At 58.8% G+C, this 18,716-nt stretch overlaps 1 protein-coding gene across 4 annotated transcripts in view; it reads left to right on the top strand.

Annotated features, from left to right (window-relative positions):
* Positions 1–18,716, top strand: part of DLGAP4 (DLG associated protein 4) — a 149,791-nt gene that overhangs the window by 19,776 nt on the left and 111,299 nt on the right. For all 4 annotated transcript variants that reach the window (XM_088064658.1, XM_088064659.1, XM_088064660.1 and 1 more), the window contains exon 2: positions 5,528–5,762. The gene's annotated coding sequence lies outside the window, so the exon portion shown is untranslated. The remainder of the gene's footprint in view (positions 1–5,527; positions 5,763–18,716) is intronic.

The raw sequence follows: 18,716 nt of genomic DNA, 5'->3' as shown, positions 1-18,716 counted from the left end.
GAGTTCAGCATCTCCACACCGAGCAGCCCAAGCATTTGGAGGGGACATTTCCCAAGGTGCCACAGGAGCTGGGGAAGCTGCTGAGCCTTTGGCCCCCAGGTCAGGACGGGAAGGTGTAAAACACGTGGCCAGGCACTGACCTGGCTCTGTCCCAGCTCATGAGGATGGACAGTCCCCAGAATCCCCATTTCCTGGAGTCCCTCAGCATGTCCAGCCCTCAGCCCTGCCTGCTGCCTGTCCTGCCTGCCCTCCCTCCCAGCAGGGCAGGGTGCAAGGTGCCAGAGGCATCCCTACATCCCCTCCCCTGCCACAGGAGGGAATGCCCAGCTCATTCCCATGCACATCCCATGACCTGAGCTGGACCCTGTCCCTCTCTGGGCCAGCCAGCCCTGCCTCCAGCCGTGTGCCAGCTGCCAGCTTCCTCCCATCCTGGGGGAGTCTCCTGGCTCGGGGCTCAGGACTGTTCTGTCAAGCATTCCCAGGGGCTGCCATCCCAAAGAACTTCTGTGTGTCCCTCCTCTCTGCTCCACCTCTCCCCACACCAGGGAACACAGGGTGTGACAGTGGCAGTGATGCTGCCCCCCACATTGCTCCCTAAAGGACCCAGAGCCAGCCCTTGCTCCTCCCGAAGCTCTCTGTGCCCGTTGTGGCTGAGCCTCTCCATGGCACAGCTGGCACGGGGATGCAGCCAGACCCGGCTCAGGGCTGTGCTGCCACGAAACCGGGCTGGGAAACTGCGGGAGAAAGGTTTCCAAGCCTGCAGCTGGGAGTTTCTGCAGGGAGGCAGCGCCGGGGGTCCTGGGGAGGTGACAGTGAGCCCCAGCACGGGAGCCACAGCTCGGTGCCCCCGGAGCTGGGGAGCAGAGCTGGCAGCGGGGCTGGAGGTGCTCCTCGTCCCTTCCACTGGAGCATTCTTGTGTCCCTCAGGGGAAGCCTAGGAGGCAGAAAGGCTCCCGCTGTCCTCTGAGCAGCCAAGGTCGTTTCTGGGAGCCGGTGCAGATGCCAGCTGCCGCGTGGCTCGTGCCCGCAGGAGCGGGGTAATTAGCTGGAAAGACGGTCAAGCAGCATGGGAAATGGGCAAGGAAAGGAGGGAAACGGCAGAGCCGCCCCTGGATCGAGGCCTCTCCACTCCAGAGGTTCCTTTCCATGGCCAGGCCTTCACCCCTGGAGAGGTGGGGATGTGTGTGGGCACGGGTGAGGTGTGGGTGGGAGCTGGCACTGTGCTGGCTGGGGGTCCCCACAGCACCCCACGGTGTCCCCACACCCTGCCCAGCCTCCCCAGCACGTGGGGTTTGTTCCAGCTCCGCACCCTCGTTGCTTTAAAGGGGAAGAGTTGGTCTGATCCGACTGGGAACCACGGAACAACCACGCTGAGGCTGGCAGCAGATGGAGGGAACAGCCTGGAGAGTCAGGCAGCCATGGCAGTGTCCTCAGCCATGGCAGTGTCCTCAGTGATGGCAGTGTCCTCAGTGATGGCAGTGTCCTCAGCCATGGCAGTGTCCCTCAGCAGTGACAGTGTCCCTCAGCAGTGACACTGTCCCTCAGTGATGGCAGTGCCCTCAGTGATGGCAGTGTCCCTTCAGCAGTGACACTGTCCTTCAGTGCAGCTGCCCCTTGACGTGGAGCCACCTCAGGTGATTCCCTGGTGACTCCCTGCATTGCTGCTCCTCCAGCTTTGGAATCATCCTGCCCCTTGGGCTTGGAGCTGCCTGGCAGCCAGGGCATCCAGGGCTGGCTGTGCCCTGAACCTTCTGGTTAAATTTCCCTCAGGTTCCAAGGGGAGGCTGCTCCCCCTGCCCTGGGAATGGGGGCAGGGGCTGTGTCTGCCCTGGAGGGGGCAGCTGGTGACTCAGACACCAGCACCAGTGTCCCCACGCCTGGCACAACTGGTCCTGGCATGCTGGGTGACTGGACTCCTGGACTCCTGCACCAATATTCCAGCACGGCTTTTCAGTGCTCCGTGGGTGGTTTCAGAGATCCTGGACATGGTGATCCTGGCAGCTCTTCTCCATGGCTGGGTGGGGGCTGGTGCTTCTCTGTTGTGTGCATCTCTCTGCCCAGATTGTGCTGGGGATGGCCCAGGGTGTTTGTCCAGGGAATAAGGCTGCAAGCACTGCCACAGCCATTGTCCCCACCCCTGGGAGATGGAGGCTTCTGGGCTGTTCCATCTCCTTGTCCAAGTGTGTGGGATCAAGGGGCCGTGAGTCACGGCTTTGGGAGAGCCAAGCACCATCCCTGGTTCTTCTCTTGGTTCTCTGGGATCTCTTTGGCAAGGCCTTGCCCCTCTGTGCCCCTTGATGCCAGTTGCAGGCAGATGCAGGGCTCACTGGCCATTCTGGAGAAGGTTTTTGTGCTGATGTTGTGCAGGGCTGGGATCTGCAGCATGCAAGGGCATTTACAGCGTGTGTGGGGCATCCAGGACACTGGAGCAATCTGGTTTTTTAAGGAAACCAAGTAGGACAGTGACCTGCTGGGACCAGCTGAGTTTCAGAGCTGGCAGGAAACGGTTTGGGAGGCAGCTGGAATGCAAGGCTCTGGTTTGTGTTTGAGGATGAGGGAACAGGAGTTGGAGCCTGTTGGAGATTGCCTGGATCCTGAAAGAAAAGACAGCAGAGTGTGGGGAGGTGGTCCCTGGGCTGTGCTGCGAGGGTGTGGAGGTGTCCTGGTGGTGGTCTCATCCAGAGATGATGGCACAGCACTTTGTGCCTTGTGATGGGCTCCAGTGAGGCGTGGTGAGGCTGCAGGGGGACAGTCACAGGGGGGTGGGACTGTGATGTCCTGCTCTGCTGCTCTGGGGGTGACAGGTCTGACCCTCCTCAGCTGGGCTCACCTTGGCTCCTCTGCTCTCCCCCACCATGGATGGATCCATCCCAAGGCTCTGTCCAGGCTGCCTGGAGGAGCAGCCCCTGCTTTGGGTAGGGCTGGGTCTGCTCAGCCCCTCGTACAGAAGGAGCAGTTGGGAATTCTTCTGCCTTACAAACTCAATTTACTTTTTTCCGACCCAAATGTCTTTCCCACCTTGCCAAGGAAGCATCTGATGAGCAGCAATTAGCAAAGCAAACTGCAGTAATGACCTTTCTGTGTGTCTGGGCGGTGCCCTCAAGGAACACTCGCCAGATGTTCGGGGAGCTCTGCAGGGAAGGGACCAGGGCCTGGCAGTGCAGGGGAGGAGGCACCTCTGGGGCCATGTGGGGTGGCAGCAGTGTCACCTGGACACCTCTCCAAAGCACAGCCTCTGCAACCAGGGGAGGGGATGGAGCCTGGGAAGGGTCCAGGAGGGGCTGAGGGAGCTGGGGGTCTCAGCCTGGAGAAAAGGAGGCTCAGGGGCACCTTCTGGCTCTGCACAACTCCCTGACAGGAGGGGACAGCCAGGGTGGGGGTCAGGGTTTGCTCCCACGGAACAGGGACAGGATAAGAGGAAACAGCCTCAAATGGTGCCAGATGAGGTTTAGATTGGATTTTAGGGGAAATTTCTTCATGGAAAGGGTGGTCAGGCCCTGGCACAGCTGCCCAGGGCAGTGGAGTCACCATCCCTGGAAGGTGTTCAAGAGGCATGTGGCTGTGGCACCTGGGGACAGGGGCTAGTGGTGGCCTTGGCAGTGCTGGGTTAAGGGTTAGATTCAATGATCTTAGAGAGCTTTTCCAACCTTTATTATCTGTGATTCCAAGCCCCCATGGCTGCCCAGGTTCTTTCCGTGGTTTGATCTCAGCTCGCTTTGCGTTGCTGCTGCTCACCAGTGCATCCAGGGAAAAGCTGGACTCAAACACTGCTTTCCTATCCATTATCAGTGATTCTCTCTGCATTTGCTTTTTGGGCTTCACCTTTTTAATCCAGCTGTCTCCTGCCTTACAAATGTTCTTCCCTCAATTACTTACACCAGGCTGCAGGGCTGGTTCCATCCACTGCTGGCTGAGCTGGCAGAGCACAGGAGGGGCCAGCCCAGCCACTGTCCCCTCATCACCAGCCCAACTGGTCACCCTGGCAGGAGGGGCCTTCCCCCTGAGCTCTCACCACTGACCCCATCCCAGGGGGCTCCTCCAGGTGGGTGGGAGCAGGTGGCTCCCCTCAGCCTTCCCCGGGGACGCAGAGGGACACTTCTCCTTCCCTGTCCCCCCACTGCTGCTGTGGGGATTCTCTCTCCAGGGACAGGAGGCAGGAAAGGTGCCTGCCTCCCCCAGAGGAGCAAGCTGGAGAGCAGGCAGCTCCTGCCTGCCTTGCTGCAGCATCCCCGGGGCATGGGCTGGGCTGGAGGACACCCAGGTGAGGATGGCTCTCGGGAATCTGAGGCTCTGGGGAGGAGCAGAGCCCTGCAAAGTGCATTCCCGACCCGCATTCCAGGGAGGGACTTCCCAGGGAAGGGAATCCAGCGGCTGCTTGGGGCTGAAGTGCACTCAGATCTGGAAGGTGTTGGGTCTCCTCACTGGAAGGAGGGGCTGTGGGACAGATCCCACCCTGCTCTGAGGTGTCCCCCTGAGCACTGCGCTGTCCTTCCCACTTGGAATTCCAGGCTCCTGTTATTTGGAGTGATGCCCTGTGTGCTGTGCCCTGTCCTGCTTGGAGTTCCCCATGTCCTGCAGCCATGGAGAGCCTGCTCAGGTGTGACAGGATGTGTGGAGCTGCTCCCAGGTGCCAGAGCATGGCACAGCCGTCTGCCTCTGCCAAATCCCAGACAAGGGACCAGCTCGGACCATCCCTTCACCAAAGCTGCTTCATCCCCTCTTAATGCTCTTATCTTGAAGGCTCCTCTCAGAATAAAGCCCCAGCAGCCAGTTCCCTCCCTGGATTTATTGCAATGCAGTTTTCTTCCCCTAATCTGATCTGGGTGTAAGCTGCTCTTTGGGAAGTGCACGGGGAGGACAGATGTGCCTGTCACTGCTGCAGCAGCCGGGCTGGCAGAGAGCAGCGGGGAGGTGCCCTGCCCTTCCTGGTGCCATCTCTGGCTCTTCTCAAGCCTTGAACCCCATTTCTCCTCAAACTGCTGAGAGCAGCTCTGTGGAGTGCCAGGTTGGTTTGGGCTTCTCACAACCAGAAAGACCTTGAGGGGCTGGAGTGTGTCCAGAGAAGGGAACAGGGCTGGGGAAGGGGCTGGAGCACCAGGGCTGGCTGAGGGGCTCAGCCTGGAGAAAAGGAGGCTCAGGGAGCCCTTCTGGCTCTGCACAAGTCCCTGACAGGAGGCGGCAGCCAGGGAGGGTCAGGCTCTGCTCCCAGGGAACAGGGACAGGAGGAGAGGAAATGGCCTGGAATTGTGCAAGGGGAGGTTTAGACTGGATATTAGGGAAAATTTCTTCATGGAAGGGATGGTCAGGCCCAGGGCAGTGGTGGAGTCTCATCCTTGTAAGTGTTCAAAGGGAGTGTGGCTGTGGCACCTGGGGACAGGGGACAGTGCTGAACATGGTGGCAGTGCTGGCTCCATTTGGTGATCTGAAAGGTCTTTTCCAACCTTAACAATTCTCTGCTCTCAGCCAGGGAAGACACTGGGGTGCATCCACAGCTCCCTGGGCTCATGTGTGTGTTGTCCCTCCCCAGGCCGAGGTCCCCGGTGAGTGCGGTCACCGAGCTGCCACAGCCGGCGCACGGGCCAGCAGCGGCCTGCAGCCCGCGGATGACGGCAGCGTCCTGCAGCTGCTGCACCTGGCAGAGCTGTGCCACCTGGCAGAGCTGTGCCACCTGGGAGAGCTGTGCCACCTGGGAGAGCTGTGCCACCTGGCAGAGCTGTGCCACCTGGGAGAGCTGTGCCACCTGGGAGAGCCACATCCAGACTGTGAGTGCTGGGGGCTTTGGTGGGGACACGGCGGGGCTCCGGGGGTTCCTCGCGTGAGGGGCACGAGGAGGCTGTGGATGCTGGGGATTGTTCTTCTCTCCTGGGGTGCTGTTCTCTGCCCAGGGGGAGGAGACTGAGCTCTTGGTGGCAGCAGAGGCACTGCTGGCAGAGCAGGGGCACAGGGCTGTTCAGGGGACAGGGCTGAGCTGGTGTGAGGTGCTGGCAATGCTGTGGTATGGGGACAGAGGGAGGACACTGCTGTGGACACTGCAGGACACTGCAGGACACTGCTATGGACGCTGAAGGACACTACAGGACAGTGCTATGGACACTGCAGGACAGTGCTATGGACACTGCAGGACACTGCTATGGACACTGCAGGACATTTATGGGTGTCCTGGGGCTGTGAGCAATGCCAGAGCCCCGGAGCAGTGGGGACAGAGCCCACAGGGAGCACCAGCCATGAGGCAGGTGAGCAGCAGAGTCACAGCCCCAGGCATGGGGTCCGTGGGGCTGTCCTTGCCTTGCTGTGCTCTGTGTCTGCACCTTCAGCTCGTGATGCTCCCTGAGCTCTGGGCTCGCTGTGGGCAGGGTGGGCAGGGGCAGGATGCAGATGCTGGGCCACTCTGACAAGCCAGAGAAGGAGGCTCCTGCAGGAATTTTCAGCCCACAGGAAGCCTGTGTTCCTCCCTCAGGAAAGCTGTGTGGAGGGCAGGGCTCTGCATTTGGGCAGCGTTGGTGCAGCTGCTGGTCCATGGGGAAGGGAAGTGTCTGAAAGCAGCAGGCAGGGTGAACAGACGGGGCAGACCTACAGAGGAACAGATCCCGTGGCTTTCCTGCATCAGGAAAGATTTCCTGGTGTGTTCCAGAGTGTGACACCGGCTCCATCAGCACAGCCAAACCCAAACACTCAAAGAGTCTGGATTTGGCCTCCCAAAGGGAGAAGATGGTCAGAAAACCCAGTGAGCATCCAAAGCTTGTCAGGGGTTTGTCCTTCACAGCCTGTCAGCAGCTGTGGGACCCCGAGGGGTGGGAGTGGTGCAGGGGCTGCTGTGGGTGCCCTGTGCCACCACCCAGAAGTAAAACACAGCATCTCCAAAGAGCTCAGAGTGTTGGGAGCTCCGGGCCCTCACAGCACAGGATTCCTCACTGCAGCTGCTGTCAGTTGTGTCACAGAAAAATCCATGGGGGTTTTTAGCCAAGCTGATTTTTTCTCCACACTTTGGGCCAACAAATGGTCTTTGTAGCCTTCTGGGGCTGTTCTGGAAGAAGAGGCCCCTGGTTCTCTGCAGGCTGGATTCTGCAGGGCTCTCCCAGTATCAAAGCTCTGGCAGTGGTGCAGGGATGTGAATGAGATTTGGGAATGAAGATTGAGGTCAGACATCCACCCACGGGGTGGCTGCTGTGCTGGGGTGAGGATTGGGGTCCTGCCCAACCCAATCACAGCCCCTCAGTAGTGCAGGGAAACCCTTCCTCAGCCCTCCTCCTCCTCCCCCCAGCAGCAAAGGCCATCAGTGTCAGCTGGGCAGTGCGTGGTGAGGCTGAGACACAGCGCACTCCGGGCAGGGACAGGGACAGGGACAAAGGACAGGAGGACAGGTGGGTTTGGCTGTTCCCTGGAGGTGACATCAGGAGGGAGGGTGAGACAAAACTTGCTTTTGGATTTGGGAGGGAAGACCTGGGAGCAAATGATCTCAGTCCCCATGGGGCACAAAGGTGAATGGTTCACAGGGCAGAGTGATGTCCTTAGGGTGGGAGAAACCTCTGGGAATGCCCCTGGGTGTGTGTGACTCCCCTCCCCTGGGGGACCTAAACACCCCGTGGGAGCAGCAGCCCCAGTTCCCTGCCCCCCAGCAATCATCAGTGGCCTCCTTCCCTTCACTGCAGCTGCTGGATTTCTCTCTGGGTTGTTTTTTTTAATGTATGTGACACATGTTTGGTTCGAAGCGCTTAATTGCCTCTTGGGATGCGTTTCATTTATTCATTAAGAGAGAAATTGGAGTTGTTGGGTTTGCTTTATTTTGCTATTTTTTTCTTCTTTTTTTTTTTCCCCTTCTCTCTCCTGTAAGGAAAAGTGAGGAAAAAACCTGCACATATGCCTCCAACATGTGTGTGCCTGGCCTCTCTCCTCTGTCCCCCAGCCTCTCTCCTCTGTCCCCCAGACTCTCTCCTCTGTCCCCCAACCTCTCTCCTCTGTGTCCCCCAGCCTCTCTCCTCTGTGCCCCCAGCCTCTCTCCTCTCTGTCCCCCAATCTCTCTCCTCTGTCCCCCAGTCTCTCTCCTCTGTGTCCCCCAGCCTCTCTCCTCAATGCCTTTCAGCCTCTCCTGTTGCTCCTGACCAGGAGAGTGGTGATCCCTCTCCTGGGACATGGGAGTACAAGAGCCCTGGAGATGTGTTTGCTTGTACTGCTCAAGGGTCAGGCCAAGGCTGTGTGCATGGGATGTGCTCCTGCCCGTGCCATGGGGATAGCCCACTGGGGGAATGGTGACATTTCCTGGTTTGGAGACTGGATAAGGCCAAGGATGGATATTAAGGGTTGGTGTCCGTTGCTCTGGGCGGTGTTTTCAAAGCAGTGTCTGTCCAAGCAAAGCGCTGCAGATACATCTTCTGGCTGAACCCAAAGCAGGAGTCACACACCTTCTTCCTTGGGAAGGAACCCCCAGGAACACTGGGGTGGATAAATGGAGATTCACTGGCATTAGCAGCAATCCAGACAGGCAGGATTTGGGTTGTGTGGAGATAAAAGAGGAAACTGTGGACATGGGGATGGCTGGTGGACAGAGGCAGGCAGGGATGGATGGATGGATGATGGATGGATGGATGATGGATGGATGATGGATGGATGATGGATGGATGGATGGATGATGGATGGATGATGGATGTATGGATGATGGATGTATGGATGATGGATGGATGATGGATGGATGATGGATGGATGGATGATGGATGATGGATGGATGGATGGATGGATGATGGATGGATGATGGATGGATGGATGATGGATGATGGATGGATGGATGGATGGATGGATGATGGATGGATGAGGGATGGATGGATGATGGATGATGGATGGATGATGGATGATGGATGGATGGATGGATGATGGATGATGGATGATGGATGGATGATGGATGGATGATGGATGGATGATGGATGATGGATGATGGATGGATGGATGGATGAATGGATGATGATGGATGGATGATGGATGATGGATGGATGGAAGGATGGATGGATGGATGGATGGATGATGGATGGATGATGGATGGATGGATGGATGGATGGATGGATGGATGGATGATGGATGGATGGATGGATGATGGATGGATGATGGATGGATGGATGGATGATGGATGGATGATGGATGGATGATGGATGGATGGATGGGTGGATGATGGATGGATGATGGATGGATGATGGATGGATGGATGGTGGATGGATGGATTTGTTCTAAGGAGCTGCCTGAATCCAGAGAGGTGAGGTGGTCACAGGGTCCACTGAGAGCAGGTGGATCCCAACCCCACACATCCCTCAGGGCTTCTTCCCAGAACTTTGGTGCCTGGAATCCTTCCCCAGGACCCTGCTCCAGACACGGCTCTGCTACCAGGGCTTGCTGTCCCTTGTTTTTAGGGTTTGATGTTTTATTCTTCCTCCTCCTCAGGTCCCATCATCATGAACAATCCCACTAGGAACAGGTAGGCTGGGCCAAGCCTACAGGAATTTTCTGTCCCTTGTGAGAGGCACCCCTCCTCCCTCCCTGCATCCCCTTTGCTCAGTGTCCCAGTGCCCAGAGCAGGATGAGCCATGGATTTTAGGGGCAGATCTTCTCCTGAGGGGCTCCCTGCATTTACTGAATCTGGGCTCCACAGTGTTCCTGCCCTGGGCTGAACCCCCTGAACACTTGTCCTCTGGAAAGGACCCTAGGGTACTGTACTGGATTCCTCCATCCACCAGTCCCTGAGGGGCACAAATCCAGTCTCTGTCTTCCTGAAGAGCTGTGCCAAACATTCAGGTGGCTCCCAAACCCCTGGCAATGGTGGATCAGCAGGTGTGGGGGTTGTTTTTCTGTGGATTGTGGGAAGGTCTCCCCAGCCCAGCAGTGCCATGTGTCTGGGAGGAGATTGAGCTGCCAGGGCTGGCGGTGTGGGGATGCATCAGTAGGCTGGGATTGGCAGTGGATGGCTTGCAGAATGGAATCACAGCTCTGGGAAAGGGCAGCCCTGCTCCTGAGCGCTCAGCACAGACCTGCCCAGGCGCAGGAGAGCAGCTTGCCCAACAGCAGATGCCAAAATGGAACAGATCCCCCCCACCCCCAGTCTGGCTTCCCCCTGTTCTGGATCCACATCCCTGTGGTCCAGACACCCCCGCAGCACCTGGCCCACGCTCCCAGGGATGCTCCCTCCCTTTCCAAAGCTCTTGTCCCGCTTCCAGCCAGCTGCCGCAGACCAGGGAGCCTTCTTCCCCCTGCCTTCTCCTCCTCCCACTTCCCAGGTCTGGAGGGAGAGCTCAGCTGGGGCTGTCTGTGCCAGAGACAAGCACAGGGAAATGGGAATGGCTGGTGCTGCTCCCAGCCAGGCTGCCTGCCAGGGAAGCTTTGGCTTTATCTCCTGAGCCAGGCACCCTGGGAACGGAACCAAGGCCTGCCCGGGGCAGGAGGAGGTGCTGGTGCTGCTCTGGACCCCTGGGCTTGCTCCAGAGGGGTTGTTTTCCTTTCAAGCAGCACTGCAGCACTCACACAAGAAGGGATTTGCAATGCAGAGAAAAACCTCCCACCCGCCACGCAGCAGCGTGTGGGCAGGGAGCGGAGCTGGGAGCAGCTGTGCTCCCACAGCCTGGGCTCCACACTCCTGCTCCTGGGCCATTCCTGCCTCTGGCACCCTCACCTTCCAGGTGGGATCATGGACACCCTCTGGGCACCATGCCCTGAGGACAGAGCTCTGCCCTGGCACTATGGAGGTGATGCTCTGCTCCCCACTGGTTTGGGGCTTCTGCCTCCTTCCAGAGCTGGATTCCCTCAGCCCACTGAGCAGAGACAGGCTGGCTGGCACAGCTGGCATCACTGAGTGCCCTTCTTGGAGCCCTAGGCATGGAGAGCACTATGGGGAGGCAGTGCAGGTATAGGACAGGGAGAGTTTGGGCTCTGTGATCCAGCAGATCTGTGTGTGATCACCGGGTGGGTGTTTGGCAGGAGGAGGGACCCCGAGGTGCCGCAGGTCAGTCCCACATCCAAAGGCAGGACGTGGCTCCTGGTCCCCTCAGGTCTTTCTGGGAGAGTGAGGGTGGCTGCTGGAGGTTGGTTTTGGAGGGACAGTGTGTGTCTGGTCATAACTGGACCAGGAATTCCACACAGGCTGACAGGAATTCCCACAGGCTGGGTGGGGGAGGGCACCATCCCCGGATTTGGAAACCAATGCTGGTCATACCGTTTCCTGGGAAGGCCACGACGCTCTGCTCCCTGCAGAAGCTTCAGTGTCACCCATGGGGAGTAGGACACCCCTGCCAAGCCCAGAGCAGCTGCTTGTGCCCTCCTCAGTCCCTCCACGGGGCAGGGAAGGTTTGTGTGATCCCAAGGGGCTGGGATGAGGGACATCACAGTGCTTCAGACTGCTGATCCTGGGAAAAGTGGGCTGTGGTGGCTTCCATTGCTTCCCCCTGAACAGAGGGTGAGTGTGGGGTGATCTGCAGGGAATGCCATGGAATTTCTGGGCTCTGGGTGCCCTGACCCAGGTGGGACATTCATCCCTTCTGCAGCATTGAGCAGGGAGCCCAGAGCACATCCCCATCTCCTCCCACCCTCGTTCCCCCCACACCCTGCTGAGCATGAGGCCTGCAGCCCATCTGGGCAGGGGAGGATGCACTGCTCCCTCCTGATCTGGGAGCACTGGGGTCCCAGCTGCTGGGGACACTGCAGGACACCTTTCCATGGAAGCCCAGGGAGATAAAGGGGCTTTCCCTGCTCTCCTGGTTTGCCAGCAGCTGTTGGGCTGCTTTTGTCCCTCTGTACTGGATGTACATGGCAGGGGCTGGAGCTAGATAAGCTTTAAAGTCCCTCCCAACCCAAAATATTCTATGATTCTACACAGGGAACTCTGCTCCCTCCCCAAGGGTAGGGTGGCAGGTGGAGAGGGATTTCTCCATCTTCCAAGAGGAGGCAAAAGCACCCCCCAGAGCCTGGGAGAGCTGGGACCCCCTGGGACTGCACGGGAGGGCTGTGTTTTCTTGCTCAGAGCACAACTGTCAATGGCAAAGTCTCGGCACAGACTTCAGTGCTGAGAAACACTGTGGGCTGGGACATTTTGGAGAAGATTTTTAGATGCAGCAAAGAAATTTGGCAGCTTGGAAGCAATCTAATCATCCTCCTCCCATATGCTTGGTGCTATTTAAAAGGGAGCATGTACCCAATTCCTTCCGACCAGCACGCTGACATTTCCACAGTGCGTTTGGAAATAAATTTGGCATCCGCTGTCAAAATCTCAGATTGAGCCCAGTGTGGCTAATTTGGGCTCTGAGTGCCTCTTCAGAGCACCTTTCCCTGCTCTCAGATCCCCCAGGAGCCGCTGCAGGGTCTGCTTCCCACCAGGCTTTGGGGATGGGGGCAGCAAGAGCTCGGGGTCCTGGCTGGTGGCTCAAACCCTTTCCAGCAGCCCCTAAAGCTGAGGAGGCTTTAGGGTGGTGGCTGTGCCTGGCTCTCCTGAGCTCACAGCACTGCATGGAGCCACAGGGAGCTGCCAATGGCTCATCCTGCTCCGGGCCAGGGCTCTGCAGAAACCTCTCCTGCCTCCTCCTGCCCAGCACCCGGGGCTGGAGGGCTGTGGAGGGGCACCTGGGGAGCATTTAGGGTGGTCCCAGCTCCCCCATCCCGTCACACAGCTGGAGATGCCCGGGGGAACGGGAGCGGTGCGGGGATGGCAGCGCTGTGCTCCGTGCCCAGCTCCAGCTGAGGAACGGGGGCTGCTCCTCCTGCCTTGTGGGGAGCTGGGCAGGAGTGTCCCCATCCTGCAGATGGGACAGTGAGGGTGTTCCCAGGGGCTGTGCCCGCTGTCCTGACCGCCTGTCCCCGGGAGCTGGCTCAGGGCTGGCCCTGGAGGTGACACCAGGTGCCACATCTCTGAGCGGGAGCTGTCACCTCCCCTCACCCAAAATCCCGGCTGCCCTCGGATCCCCCAGCCCCGCCAACCCTGTCCCAGCCACCCCTGGGACCCAAGGGGACACAGGGCTGTGAGCCCACCCAGCCCAGGGAACAGGGGCCAGCCTTCCTCCCCTCCTCTTCCTCCCGTGGGTTCTGGTGTGCCCCGTGCTGCGCTGAGGAAGAGGAAGAGCAAGTTGGAAACATATGGTGGGATTAATGGGGAATCCGTGCCTGGGAGCCATCCGTGTGTCCCTGCTCTGTGCCATCAGCCTCGTTAGCGCCGCTGGAGTGGGGATCAAACCCAGTGAGCCGTGAGCTGAGCCCCGCCAGAGCCACTCGGAAGGATTAGGGTGAATTATGTAGATGGGAATCAGGCAGCAATCCAGGCGTGGACAGTGTCTCGAGGGGGTGGCAGGGCTGGAGCCTCGCTGTCCAGGAGGTTTCCTGGGATCTAATTAGCTTTTGGAACAGCCCCTCCTGGACAGGGCTCTGTGCCCTCAGTGCTCACCTCCAGCTCCAGAGCAGCGGGGCCTGGCCTTGGGGACAGGGGACACGGGATGGCAGAGGGTCCTGGGGCTGTGGATACAGCCAGGGAAAGACATGAAGGTAGGAAAAGAACAGAAAAGAACAGGCCCCAGGTAGGAGGTGGGAGCTGATGTCTCTCCTGCCCAGGCTGAGCACTGGGGCACAGGAACATGCTGGGGACAGGTTGGGGACAGGTTGGGGACAGGCTGGGGACAGGCTGGGGAGAGGTTGGGGACAGGTTGAGGACAGGTTGGGGACAGGCTGGGGACAGGTTGGGGACAGGCTGGGGAGGGGCTGGGGAGAGGTTGGGGACAGGCTGGGGACAGGCTGGGGACAGTCTGGGGACAGGCTGGGGAGGGGCTGGGGAGAGGTTGGGGACAGGCTGGGGACAGTCTGGGGACAGGCTGGGACAGGCTGGGGACAGGCTGGGGACAGGTTGGGGACAGGCTGGGGACAGGCTGGGGACAGGCTGCTCCCCCTGTTCAGTGCCTGGCAGCCCCTGGGATGGGTGATGTGCTGGACTGGGAGCAGCACTTCTGGCCCTGATAGGAGCTGTGAGTGGGGCACTCCTGCTCTGGAGAAAGTCCCCCCTGGAAGTGCTCCTCCTTGTCACCTGGGAGTGACAAAGGCTGGATCTTTCATTGCAGGGAAGAGCAGGAGCCTCTTCCATGGTCCTGATGCAGACCCAGCACTTGGTACAGGCCTTTGGGGTCATCCTGGCCCAGCCCAGACCCTCAGGGCTCGCTCCCACAGACCAGGGCAGGCTGACACGGAGTTCTGTGCCTGGATCTCTCTTGGGGCTCCTTTATTTCCCATTACTCTGCAGTGCCATGTGACATGGGATGTGCTGGCACAGGAACAGTCCCAGCAGTGCCCTGACCCCATCCCAGGGCCCAGGAGCACCTCAGCAGGGGCCAGCACCCCCCAGCAGCACCCTGGGGTGCTCTGTGCAGAGGATCCCAGCAGGTGCTGGGAAGGCTCCTCCAGGGCTGGGGCTGCAGCTGAATCCCTGCCAGGAACCAAAGCCAGTCCGGGCTGGAATGGGAGGATTCTGATCTTTGCCAGTTTAGCGTGTCCTTGGCTGAGGAACCTCTGCCAGGCACACCAAAGGGCTTTGCCTGTGCCTCAGGACAGGCTTGGGACCAGGATAAATCATTCCTGATCCAGGAGGCATCTGCGCAGGGACTGAGCTGCAGCCCCAGCTCTGGAGAAGCCAAGGCTGCCCCTCTGGGCTGATGTCTGCTGGGGAAGCCTGGGCAGCTGCCCTGGAGAAAAGCACCCCTGGAAGGGCTCCTTGGGGCTGATCCCTTTGTCCTGCATCACCCACGTGTGGTGGGACATCCCTGAGCACCTCCAGGACCCCTCACCCCCGGGATGTCCCAGTCCCACCAGGCATGGCCCCATCTCCAGGACTGCCCTGCATGAGCAGCAGACACACCCACAGCCCTGGGACAGCACAGGGGGCTGCACTCACCTGGTGGCCAATCGTTCCACTCTTTGTTCAGGTTGGATGGAAGAGTTAAAGTTGTGGAGGACTGATAAAGCGAAGTGGGGAATCAGGGAATTATGGAATCCCCAAATGGTTTGGATTGGAAGGGATATTAAAGCTCATCCAGCCCCACCCCCTGCCATGGCAGGGACACTTTCCACCATCCCAGGCTGCTCCCAGCCCCATCCAGCCTGGCCTTGGGCACTGCCAGGGATCCAGGGGCAGCCACAGCTTCTCTGGGCACCCTGTGCCAGGGCCTGCCCACCCTCACAGGGAACAATTCCTGCCCAATATCCCATCCAGCCCTGACCTCTGGCAGTGGGAAACCATTTCCCCTTGTCCTGTCCTTGCAATCCCTTTGTCCCCAGTCCTTCTCCAGGTCTCCTGGAGCCCCTTCCAGCACTGGAAGGGGCTCTGAGGTCTCCCTGGAGCATTCTCTTCCCCAGTCTGAACATCCTCAGCCCCCCCAGCCTGGCTCCATAGCACTCAGCTGGTTCTGGGAATGAGGTGGTGAAGCCAACCAAGAAAAACATTGTGGGTCCAGCTAATCCCTGTGGCTGGATCAGACTCTGGTTCCTCATTTCCCCACGCCCCTACACCCTCTGCAGTGACCTTGTCACCCTAACCCTAACCCACAGCAGCCCTGCAGGGATGTGCTGAGCAGGGCTGGGTGCCTTGGGCAGGGCAGGAGCTGTGCCCAGCTGCTGAGGCCCTGGCACAGGGAAGCTGTGGCTGTCCCTGGACCCCTGGAAGTGTTCATGGCCAGGTTGGACGGGGCTTGGAGCAGCCTGTTCTGGTGGCAGGTGTCCCACCCAAGCCATTCTGGGATCCTGTGGTTCTGTGGTGCCCAGCAGGTGCTGCCCTGGCTCTGTTCCCAGGAGCGCAGTGAGGGCAGTGGGGGGCACAGCTCTGGGTCCTGGGGCCTGAGGAGAGCCCAGCACAGACAAACCTTCCCAGCCACGCTGCCCACCACTCCCCAGGAATGGATCTGTCAGGATCCAATGAGGAGTGACACCTACCCTGTACCTTTTTGTTGTCATTGCTGTTCTCTTTAGCAGTGGGCTGAGCTGTCTGCCGTGCCCAGGCACTGGGATGCTCCCCCTTCCCTGGCTGCTGGAAAAGGAGCCAGCCCTTCTGCTTTTTGGGAATACACTGGCATCAAAGCACAGGGGAGAGTGAAATCCAGGCTGGGCACACACCCCAGTGGGGAAGGCCTGGGTGACCTGGGGTATTTAACTGGCTTGGGAAGAAGTGAGTGACAGATGTTTCCATGATGACCCACAGCTGGCTGGGCAGGAGTTCCAGTGTCAGCAGCACCGGTTTCCCTCCTCCCAGGAACCTGGGTAATTATGGATGCACTCAGAAATGTGCCTATCCAGACTATCCAGACGTGCTCGTGTTTTAAAACCTTTGGAGATAAGTGGATATGGATGATCTTTCTAATCATCAGAAAGGCTGATCTGCTGGAGCTCCTGCCTCTGGTGGTGTGTGGCCATGGACCCCCAGTGCTGGGGTGGTGGATGGTGATGGAGGAGAAAGAGGGGAAGGAGAAGGACAAGGACAAGGAGGACAAGGAGGAGGAAAAGGAGGAAGAGGAGGAGGAAGAGCTGCCAGTGACAGCACACACAAATTCTGTGGTTTGAGCTGTGTTGTTGCAAACTGGGGTGTCAGGAACATGCACCAGGCTCAGATGCAGGTAAACAGCTGGGAATCCTTGGTAAATCCTAAAGTGGTTTGGGTTGGAAAGGACCTTAAAGCTCATCCAGTCCCACCCCCTGCCATGGGCCAGGACAGCTTCCTCTATCCCAGGTTGCTCCAAGCCCTGTCCAGCCTGGCCTTGGACATTTCCAGGGATCCAGGGGCAGCCACAGCTGCTCTGGGCACCCTGTGCCAGGGCCTGCCCATCCTCACAGGGAACAATTCCCTCCCAATATCCCATCCAGCCCTGCCCTCTGGCAGTGGGAAGCCATTCCTCCTTATCCTGTCACTCTATGCCCTTGTCCCAGGTCCCTCTCCAGCTCTCCTGGAGCCCCTTCAGGCCCTGGCAGGGGCTCTGAGCTCTCCCTGGATCCTTCCCTTCTTCAAGCTGAACAACCCCTACTATCCTCCTCAGGAGCACCATCTCCTGATGGAGCTCTGCTCCATGGCTTCCTTCCTGCTGGAGCCCCCATCTGAGGGATTCCTTCCCCTGGAAGGGGATTCCTTCCCGAGCACTTCTGTGCTCCGGGGGCAGCTGGCACAGAACCTGCCCCACTTTCACTGGGGAGGGAAGGGGCTCATCAGCGAGGGGAGGAACACACAGGGACAGCCTCTGCGAACTCCCTGTGCCTGTTATTGCTATAATAAGTCTCAGTCATGTGTCTGGAAGGGCTGAAGGGAAAATCTATTTTTCTCCTGTTTTCCGGCTCTGCCTGTGTGACAGGGGCTCTGCGGGCACGGGCTCTGCGGAGCCGGCGCCGGCTTTTCCTGGTGTTTGTGTGGGTTTGCACATGGCAACGGCAGAGAGAAAAACCTTTTTTTTTTCTTTTTTCTTTATTTTGAAGAAGAAAAAGCAAATGTGATTGTGAAAAGCAGCTCGAATTTGCAGGGAGGAGCCAGGAGAGGGGCAGGAACGCAGACAGGGATGGGAGCGTGCTCCATTCTGGCACCGCTGCGGTTTCTGCTTGTCCCACACAGCCCAGCCTGGGGTTTGTGCTCCAAGGACACCCAAAAACAGCCTGGACAGGTTCCTCATGGCCAAGGGGAAACAGGTCAACCTCAGGCTGGGATTCTGCAGGGAATTTCTGTGCTAGAAAGGATTCAGGTTTTCAATGCCTCAGTCCTCAGGCTGGGCCAGGGAAGGTTTAGATTGGATATTAGGGAAAATCCCTTCATGGAAAGGCACTGGCACAGCTGCCCAGGGCAGTGAAGGAGTCACCATCCCTGGAAAGTGCTCAAAAGGCCCAGGCTGTGGCACCTGGGGACAGGGGCTGGTGGTGGCCTTGGCAGTGCTGGGTTAAGGGTTGAATTCAATGGTCTCAGAGGGCCTCTCCAAGCTTAATGATTCCATCCTTTGGGAAGCTGTGGTGGCAGAAGGAATGGAGAGGTCAGACTCCACCAGGGCACCTGGAGCTCTGTGCTGAGGCAGCAGGAGCAGCAGCTCAGAGGTGCACCTCACTGCTGGTGAGCACTGGTCACTGCTGGGGCTCTGGGGACAGTGCCACCCCAGCCTCCCACTGTGTCAGGGCCACCAACTGCTCGTGCCAGGCTGCTCCTTCCTGCCCCTTCCTGCTCCTGCCCTGGAGCCCATGCAGGCTCTGGCACCCTCCCTGCTCCTGCCCACCAGGCTGCAGCAGCCTGCTGCTCCCTCGGGAAGCTGTTCCCAGCTCCGGACCAGCACGTCCTTCCCACGACTGCCGCATGCGTCACTTTTTTCCCCTTCCTCACACAACTGCCCTTTAGATATTTATACAGTGTTATCCTGTTCCCCCTCCAGCACTGCCTTTCTAGGCCATACAAATTAAATTCCCTCAGTCTCTGCCTGTAACTCATCCTCCCCAGCCCTGCCTCCCTCCGGCTGCGGGGCTCAGGCTTTTTCCTTTTCCATGCCTGATGTCTCTCTCCCTGTAAGAGCCTCCCTGGGAATTGTAGGGCACGCTCCTACCACGGCATAAAAATAGGATTAGAAGCTGTTTTGTCCGGTGAAGGATTGTTCTGGGCTCCCACCTGCAAGCCCTTCTGTGCCGTGTTCCCACACAGACGCTTCCAGCTCTCCGTGGTTGCTCCGGAGCCAGCCACGCACAGCTCAGTGTCCACCCCCTGCAGCAGCTCC

Source organism: Pseudopodoces humilis, chromosome 19 (assembly GCF_049639895.1).
Source record: "Pseudopodoces humilis isolate 2021_Gansu_Grassland_sample_001 chromosome 19, ASM4963989v1, whole genome shotgun sequence".
NCBI lineage: Eukaryota > Metazoa > Chordata > Aves > Passeriformes > Paridae > Pseudopodoces > Pseudopodoces humilis.
Note: the sequence above shows the minus strand (reverse complement) of the source record. Positions and strands in the feature narration are given on the sequence as shown.